Source organism: Mauremys mutica, chromosome 4 (assembly GCF_020497125.1).
Source record: "Mauremys mutica isolate MM-2020 ecotype Southern chromosome 4, ASM2049712v1, whole genome shotgun sequence".
NCBI classification, from domain to species: Eukaryota; Metazoa; Chordata; order Testudines; family Geoemydidae; genus Mauremys; species Mauremys mutica.
Window position 1 is genome coordinate 59301923 of NC_059075.1, and position 9308 is coordinate 59311230.

The 9308-nt window shown below is 43.3% G+C and overlaps 1 long non-coding RNA gene across 1 annotated transcript; it reads right to left on the reverse strand.

Annotated features, from left to right (window-relative positions):
• Nucleotides 1-179: 179 nt before the first annotated feature.
• LOC123367931 lies at nt 180-8911 on the reverse strand. The gene is made up of 4 exons (XR_006578651.1): nt 8307-8911; nt 7743-7848; nt 911-950; nt 180-286 (listed from the first exon to the last, which is right to left on the reverse strand). It is a non-coding gene; the product is annotated as an uncharacterized LOC123367931 (long non-coding RNA).
• Nucleotides 8912-9308: the final 397 nt, after the last annotated feature.

Genomic DNA, 9308 nt, shown 5'->3' on the forward strand with positions numbered 1-9308 from the left:
CCTGTCAATAACAGTCCCTCCAGAAAGCATGGGCCTTCTGGCTCTAGTTCTACTGATCACAATATACCACCCAGAGCTTCCCACACTCCAGGGGTAGCACCTCACCCTCTCACTGGCCGGGCCTCCCATGCAGCAGAGGTAAGACTTCTCTGGCTTTAACCAACTTGAAATGTTGGGAGGTATGTTATTTGGTCAGAATGTTGTAGTCAGCTTTAAGCCTTTGATGAGAAAGCCTCCATCAGCAAAGCCCAGGAGCGGTCGACACTGGAACTACCACTGCAGCTGCCTGAATGACGAGGTGATAAAGAGAGGAAAAAATTGTTCCAGTGGAAGATGCTAAATTTGCTGGAGGTTCTTACATCCCACACATGGATGAAACATGGCAGAGTTGTCCCATGGTAGATTTAAGAAATAGGAACCTTTCCATCTCATCTGCCTTTATGTCCTCTTTTTTTCCCTCCACATTTGGTCAAGGACTTTGGGCTACCTTATTGCTCATACCCCAACCTGAGGCCTGAATTAGATTTTTAGGTGCAAAACCTCTTCTCTACTGACACAGGGTGCTGTTTCTGGCAAGAAAGATATTGTCATGTTCTCCCTTTATCTGTTCTCTTTTGTTTTCCTCCTGCTTTCTTCTGTCTCTCCCCTCCTCTCTTTCCCTTCTCTTCTATAAGGGCACCTCAATCAATTTTTCACATGGTAAGCACAACTTAACCACTTTCACTTTGACTTAGCATGGTGTCTACACTTAATGGCAAAACAGGCAATTCAAAACTAAAAGGAAGATAATAAAAGATAATAAAAACACAAGTTGTAAGTTAATGTCAACAATCAGGAAAACGTATTATAAATTTTAATACTAGAGACTAACAACATTCAAATACAAATGAAACTTTAAAGGTGCACTTACCATGCAGAGTCCTGGAAGAGGAGCAGTATTCTTCGGATTCCTGTTGTGAGAATGGAATTGTTCCTGAGTGCAGCAACCAATGAGCACAGAGCAGGTGGAGCCAGGCAGATCCCAGACATCACCACCAATCCCTGTGGAGCCATCCCTGCTGCAGATGCTGGCCCCAGCACCTCACCTGTTGAGTCCATGCCATGCTCAACTTCCACCTTCCAGCCCAGCCCAGTCAGCTGCAGTGTCGCTCCCATCCCTAAGTTCCCTTACAGCCATACCTGAAGGAGCTGACCACTCCTGCCCCCAACATGTGTTACAGCTGCAGGTGCCACTGCTCTTCTGTACTGTTTCCTTTCCTTATCTTCTCTCATCCCTTCTCCCAGATCTATCTCTCCCTCACCCATCCATCACCCCCTTCTTTCCTAATAGTCTTTCCTTGCTGCATTCCCTGTCTTGTATCTCTCCATTCCCCTGTGATGCTTTTTCCTAACTGTGAAGCAGACAAAGAGGAAATGAGAACTCCCTTTAGAGTCTCTTCTGGGCAAGTGTTCTTTGATGGAGCAGACTGTAATACTGGTCACTGATTGTCCCTCAGCTTTAGAGTCAGTTCATGTAGCCATGTTGGAGAGGCCTGTGACTGAATAAATGTGGCTCAATGAGACTGAATTTCCCTTATCCCAGAAAAAGGTGCTCACTTCCTCCAAGGATGGAGGAGTGACTGAATGAGCAAGACAAGTGAATCTCTTTTTTACCCCAAAAGAGAATAGTCCTTCCATGGGGTGAAGAAGCAGTGGGGCCCCCTGAAGGAGAAGTGTACAGATGCCTGTGAGTGACTGAACATTATTATTGATTATATGACAATAGCTTCTAGAAACACCAGTAAGGATTGAGGTCCCATTGTGCTCGGTGCTGTACAAATCTATATACAAGATGGTCCTTGCTCAGAGCGCTTACAAGCTATTTGAAGACTAAATTCATTTCTTACACTAACATTACAGTCCCTAGCGAAAGGCTGAAATGCTTTCTTGGAACAGTTTGGGGAAATCCCTCTATGTCTGGAGTGAAATGAAAGTCCCATCTCTCTGGGTGACAGAAGATTTCTCTCACTTTTCTCAGCTACGTATTTTGCTGTTGTTCATAAACTAGAAAACAAACCCAGTGTTTCAGGGGCCGTGCAAACTACAGCTTGTTCTCAGATGATCTTGTTGCAGGGAGCAAGCCTCTGGCTGATTCACTAGCTGTAAAAATAAACACAGTCCGGGGGGGAGGGGGGGGAAGCTGCAGGGTGCCAAAGGAGGAGTAGAAGCTGCAGCAGCTGGTGTTTTCTTTGCTGTTTCTTTTCAAGGGACCCAGACAGGTTGGAGGTGCAAGTGATTAATGTAGAAATGATAACACCTCCCTGCCCCCTCATAGAGGAAAGGCAACTCCTTATGTATCGCTGTTCTTCAAACTCTTCCCATTCCAAACTTAAAACATCCCATCGCCTCTGATGCAATACAGTGGGGACTGACAGCACATCTGTGTGTATTAACTGTACACTGTGTGGTTTTCCTATATGCTGAGGGTTTATTCTGCAAGTTTTATAGGGTTGCACACACATTCTCTGAGACTTCCCTCTTGGATTTGACTAGTCCCAGGGCAGCATACTATATCTCCTGTTTACAACTGATTCTTTGCTAGGTGGTTCCATGCCACCCCCTTTAGAATAGGAAACATATTGGAGGCATGTCTGGAGCACACTGCACTCCATTGATCCCTGCTTCCATAATGGCTCCTATACGGCTCTAGAATGAACCACAGATCAGAGACTCCTTATTTCTGTTGCAGCGATTTGCCTTGCTCTTGCCTTTTTTGTGCAGGAGAAAAAAAATCCAGTAGACACAGGCAGGCAAGGGTGGGCATTTAGTTTCCAAGGCTAATGAACTAAAGAGGGATGGCAGAAGAAGGTCCATACGATAACTTACGGACAAAGATTTCCCATAAGTGATAGCTAAAGTCCTGAGGTGAAGGAGCCTGCTTGTCATCTTTCTCAAGTGGGGCTAATAAGAGGCAAAAATTAAAGTCTGTAGATGTTTGTGTATAAAGACAATAAAATCTTCCTGTTTACTCAGTTGTTCATTTATTTAGAGAACAGGACAGGTTCACTTTGGGGACTGGTGATGGGATAGGGAGCCTTTAACATCTAGGTCATTGGTTGTAATCCAGAAAAGGTTAGCAGTGGCGGAAAATTGATTCTTCACTATATGACAAATGACTGGTAGCCTGTGTGGAAAATCAAATGTTCACAGGGTGATTTCCAGTGGGCAGGTGGCCGTGTCACACAATCACCATCAATGATACATCTTCTGTCTGACAATCTCTACAGAAAAGACAGAGATTGACTGGACAGAGAGAACGTACAGACCAAAAGGTTGAGGCACATTGGCAGGGCTGTATCAAGCTGCTCACGCTGCTGTTTTACCTGCTCTGTGCACAAACAAAGGATTTCAGTCTCCAGGACTGTCAGCCTGGCACTTGCTACTTTTCAACACTGAATCTGAATGTACTTTCCAAACTGTAGTCCAAGCCTGTATTCAGTAAAAATGCTCTGTTATTTTTAATGTGGATGTTGGTGTGTATGCTCCTCACTCTGTGTGGTATATGCATGTATAATTGTGACAAGGCCTGATTTACGGAAGCGCAGACCATGCATGTTTGTGAAGCGCTGTGTGGATGTTCCCAGCATGTATCAATGTATGTTTGTTTCTCTTTGCGCGCTGGAGGAGGGGGAAGAGGAGGGCTGCTAAAGACTGGGTGAGTCACGAACACACTGGAAGCTTCTTTAGTTTTACTGTGCAAGGCTGGCTCCTGCCAAGACAAGTGCTGGCAAATCCTGCAGCAAAACGGGGGAAGGAGGGGAGAAGGGAGACAGAGCAGAGCTGGCTAGTCCTCTACATTTTAAAATGATGGCCCTGTGGGGTCTAAGAGAGCTGTGTGCATATGCAATACAATTGGGTGTTGCCAAGAGTGTCTGTATAGATATATGTCAGCAAGAGGGCATGTCTTTCTGTGCCCTCACCTTCACCTGTTAAAAAGGTGTGTTTTTTAATCTTAGGGTAACCAGCAACCATGAGCTATTGTGTGGCAAAAAAAAAATCACAGTTAAGAACAGGCAATTTAGTTTTTTTTCTGTGAGGTAAATTAGGTGAGGTCATCCCCTATACCCCTACCTGGGACTGACCTTGCCTAGTTTCTCTCACAGTAAAACTGAAGTGACTTGTCTTCACTGTGTTTTTGTGTCATGATAGCTCATATGCATTAGCTAACCTGAGGTAAAGAACATACTTTTTTTTTTTTTTAAAGCACTGAAGACGTGGGCTGTGAGAATTGTAGCAGTGACTAATGTATCAGTGTGTATTAGGCTAATTGTGTGTGTGAGAGTGAGAATTTTCTCAGCTTTTGATAGTTAAATTCTGGGCCTGCCTCTACACTCCTAGTTTAACACAATTTTAGATCAGGTTCAGGGAGTACACATTGTTCTCTGGGGCATAATTTTTAAACCTTCCTACACCTATGTTACAGAGCTGTGCTGTAGGCTCATTTCAGAGGTAGTAGTGAACAAAATGAAGAGCGAGGCTTCTTTATAAATGTGGCATGCCTATTCTACACCAGTTTTGAAAACAGCTGACAAGAAGGGGTGAATATTAAGAGTTGGCAACAGGGTTTGTTGTAGGGATTGGTTCCTGGGTTAGTGTTTCTGTTGTGTAGCTTCTGGTGAGTATTTGCTTCAGGTTGGGAGGCTGTAAGCAAGGACTGGCCTGTCTTCCAAGGTCTGTGAGAGTGAACTAACCCAGGAACCAATCCCTGCAACAAACCCCGTTGCCAACTCTGCCCACATATCTATTCAAGGGACAGCATCATAGGACCTAACCACAACAGCCACACCATCTGGGGCTCATTCACCTGTGCATCTACCAATGTAATATATGCCACCATGGTCCAGCAATGCCCCTCTGCCATGTACATTGGCCAAACCAGACAGTCTCTGTGCAAAAGAATAAATGGACACAAATCAGACATCAAGAAATGTAACATTCAAAAACCAGTAGGAGAGCACTTCAGTCTCCCTGGACACTCAATAACAGACTTAAAAGTGGCAATTGTTCAACAACAAAAAACTTCAAAAACAGACTTCAACAAGAAATTGCAGAACTGGAATTAATTTGCAAACTGGACGCCATCAAATTAGGCCTGAATAAAGACTGGGAGTAAAGTAAAATTTTCCCTCCCTTGATATTCACCCCTTCTTGTCAACTGTTGAGAATAGGCCACTTCCACCTTAACTGAATTGACCTCGTTAGCACTGACCCTCCACTTGGTAAGGTAACCCCCATCTTTTCATGTGCTGTGATACTGTATTTTTCACTCCATGCATCTGGTGAAGCGGGTTTTAGCCTACGAAAGCTTATGCCCAAATAAATTTATTAGTCTCTAAGGTGTCACAAGGACTCCTCGTTGTTTTTGCTGATACAGACTAACACAGCTACCATTCTGAAACCTGTCTATACCACTTGCCACCCTTAAAGACGTTCTGGCTGACCCAGTGAGGATTCCAAAAGGAGTTCATACCAGAACATGGGAGCCTGCCAGACTCCCAGTGCCAGCTCAGCTCTACCCTCACCCCACACTTTTGGGCAATTGTCTCTCTGGGCAATGCTAGTCTTTCCCTCTCCTTGTGCTCAGAAATTCTAGAGGGGTTATGCCTGACTGCTGGCTCAGGGTTGCACTGGGTGGAGACTGCATGTGGCTTCTCACAGAGCAAAGCCAACCCCAATCTGGGCTCAAATATCCCTCTCTACACCCTATTGCATACTATATGAACATTTTAAAGACTGCCAAAGACTCTTTGGCATTCAGCAAAATGCACAACCTAAGTTGTGGATTGAAATAAAAATAATTAGGAGGTAAGAGTTGACAGTGTGCATAGCACTGTACAAAGCACAGAGGACAAAGCCCAAGTTGTTGTTTGAAATCTAAAGGTGAGATTGTGCCCAGCTCCTGTGTGGGCGTGTGTAAGGGAGGGACCTCTTTGGGACAGGGACTTTGTTGTTGTTCTGTGGTTGTACAGCACCTAGCACAGTGGGGTCCTTGTCCACAACTGGGGATCCTAGGAGCTGCAGCAATTCTGCTACTAATGATAATGAGCCTTCCTGCTGCCCCTTGTGTTCTCCGGGTCAGGCGCAATGGGAGTTGTGAGGAAGTACCAGAGATTCACCCAGGGCTTTAGACAGATAAAATAGAATTAGTCAAAAGAATTTGAATGTTCAACTAAAATCTTTTGCACAAGTGAAATTTTTGGCAACAGTTTGTTTGTTTTTTGACAATTTTCAACTGGCTCTGACATAAAATCAGTATCAGCAATCTCCATGTACCCCTCAACCTAGCGTAATTAGTTGGGCAATTTCTTATAGGCAGGTTCCTATGTATTCTGTAGTTCCACAACCATGATACTTGCCATGGAATTTGTCACTAGCCACAGAACTGTGTTTCAGAATCTCAGCTCTCATTTTTTAAAAAATATGTTTATACCCCTTCTGGTTATGAAGGGTTGTTTGAATCATTAAAATAATTGTTCCTAGATAATTGCTTTGACAAAAGGGAAAGTTTGCTAATAAATTTGACAAATATTATTTGACCATCCATGGAGTTTAATGGATAATGGAAATATGTATTCACTTATTATTAATTCAATAGCTGACAGAAAATGTCAACAGATATATTATTTGCAATTATTATTCAGGCAGCTTGGAGTACTATAATGTATAACATACTAATAATTGCTCCTGACAACAGATGTTCTCAATAATCTATTTACATATGAGAGATATTATTAGAGGAGAGGAGACCCCAGATGTTACAGGGAGTCCATACAGTACCTGTTAACATTAGGGAGTTATAGAGAAGTTTGAGGAGGGAAATAAGAATGTAACTCATCTAGGAGAGATTTTTTTGGAGGCAACGTGTGAGGAAAATGATCAACAACTTGTTAAGATATAAAGAATGGCACTTCTAAATGGTGGACATTTGGCATATATATGGATTGGGTTTATAACCTCTCCCCCAATATGAGACATCCCTTAAAAGGGCCAGAGAAAGAACAAGAATGATTCTTTAGCTCAGTGGTTTGTCACTCACCAATGATGCAGGATACTCAAGCCCAATTTCCAATGACTATTTATGCAATATGGAACAGTTTCAACAGAAGAGATTGAGAGACCCTCCACTCCAGAATATCCCATAGCCCAGTGTTTAGAGCACTCTCCTGAAAGCTGGAAGATGCAAGTCCAAATCAGAGGGAGTTGGGATTTGAACCTGGCTCTCCCACAGTCTGGGAGAGTATTCTAAATACTGGTTTATCCTCCTGCAGCTGTGTTTTGTTCAGGGTTTGATCTATTAGGCTACCTGTAAGAACACCTACTTGCTCAGGCAAGAAAGGCAGGGGAATGCCTACTTGAGAATCCTACCAGGGCTTAGGTGTGAGCTAAGTGCCTGGGAGTCAGGACTTAAGTGTGCACATGCCCAAGACAGATTTTTAGGCACCCACAGGACTTAATCAGCAGAAATTTAGGCACTTATAGGGTTAGGCAGAAGCTGAGTGGGTGTTCTGAGGATTGAAATTTTGGACTTAGGTACCTAAATCCCTTTGGAATCTAACCCTTAGTGCACCTTTGATCCTAGGTTCAGGCCTGGGAAAAGTTAATCTGCTAGCCTGTTTGGAGCCAAGCTTGTGGACATTTCCCAAGTAACAGTATCCCCACTGTTTCCTTAAGTACCCTTGGTAGTCTCTCTGCCAGTCCCTTACCTTTATCACTATTTATTTGTTTCCCTCTAACAGCCATCTTTGCTTTAACCACATGCAGTCGGGCAGGATGATATCAAACAAGTAAATTGGGGTGCACATAATATTCCTAAAAAAGAATAAAAGCAACTGCTTCATTCTCCACAATTGGCATAACAATGGTCAGGAAAGGGTAAACAAGCTGCTGGTGTTGGAAGTCAAACAACTACTTGGAATTGCTGGAGTTTGTTTTTCTAAACATAAGAATAAATAGATATTTTAATAAGACATTCTTATTTTACACAAAGGAAATCAATAAAACAAGAAAGAATGAAAGTAAAGTCTCTTTGAGAGAGCACTGTGTACACGCCTCACTCCATAACAATAGCCATCTGGAATAGAAACTGCTCCTCAAAGTCAAGGGTCTCACAGAAAGCAGGCAGGCAGACTCCTTAGAAATTATACAGTGCAGTAAACAGAAAACAGTCATAATAACTACATGCAGCACAGAACTGAAACCTCCAAGAGGAACTATCATGCCACCCCATAATCAACCTCTCCCTTACTGCTAACTGCCTCCTTTCTTACCTTAGTTCTCTTTGTGGGATTTTTGGGCTTGCTTGTGGGGAGGGAGAATCAAGGCTAGATGTGAGAAAGAAGTCTTGAGAGCTTTTGCCCGTGTGAGCAACCTTAGCTTATGTGCACCAAGCTGTTTTGAGCACAGGCTGCAGTTTATAATCCATCTACTGTTGGGCCCAAAGCTCTGTGGGCTTAAGGTGCAATGTGAATGTTTTCCAGTTGTTCATAACTCTGTACACTGGGTTGGATTATTTGATTCACTGAGATATAAGTGAGAATTAATGGGAGAGGGGCATCTTTCCAGCTAATATTTAGGTAGACTACAAACAAGGTGTTACTGATTGCTGAAGTTGGTTCACTTGTTCATCTATATATGGGGAACCATATCCCTGTGCACATTTCATCAGCTTTCTTTTGCAATCAGTATCATTGTCAACTGCAAATTACAGCTGTGTTTCATGAGAAGCTGAGAGTAAGTAATGGAGCCATGGCAAAACCTTAGCAAGGAAAGAATTTCCTCCATAAGCAAGTGGGAGTGTTCCCTTGTAGCTAATGGTAGCAGCAATTCTTAAATCAAAGGGCATAATGGGACTATCTCTAGACAGCAACGTGCTTTAGATCATGTTCCTGTCTGTGTCTGTTTATACATATTGTGCTTGGACGATCCCCTTTTTCTATTAGCAAGATTCCCCTTCCCTCCCCCCACAGCTGAGTTGTGGAGAAGCTGAGAGGCTGTGGGTACTCGATGCTGATTAAATTCTGCTGACTGAGGAAGATGTCAAACTCTACCCAAAGCAGAGAGCCGCCAAGGAAAAGCTGCTTTTCTTTGCTTTTGACAGCTGGAGCCATGAATTTAAGCAGAGGTCTCACCTTCAGGCAAGTCAACAGCTGGGCAGAGAGCAGCCCCTCTTAAAGGGAAAGGGCTCTAAATTTTCAGGAGTTCGGTGTTACCAAAAGGTGAAGAAATTGAAGTACAGGAGAACATTCATTTGAAAGAAGGTGGTGCAGCTG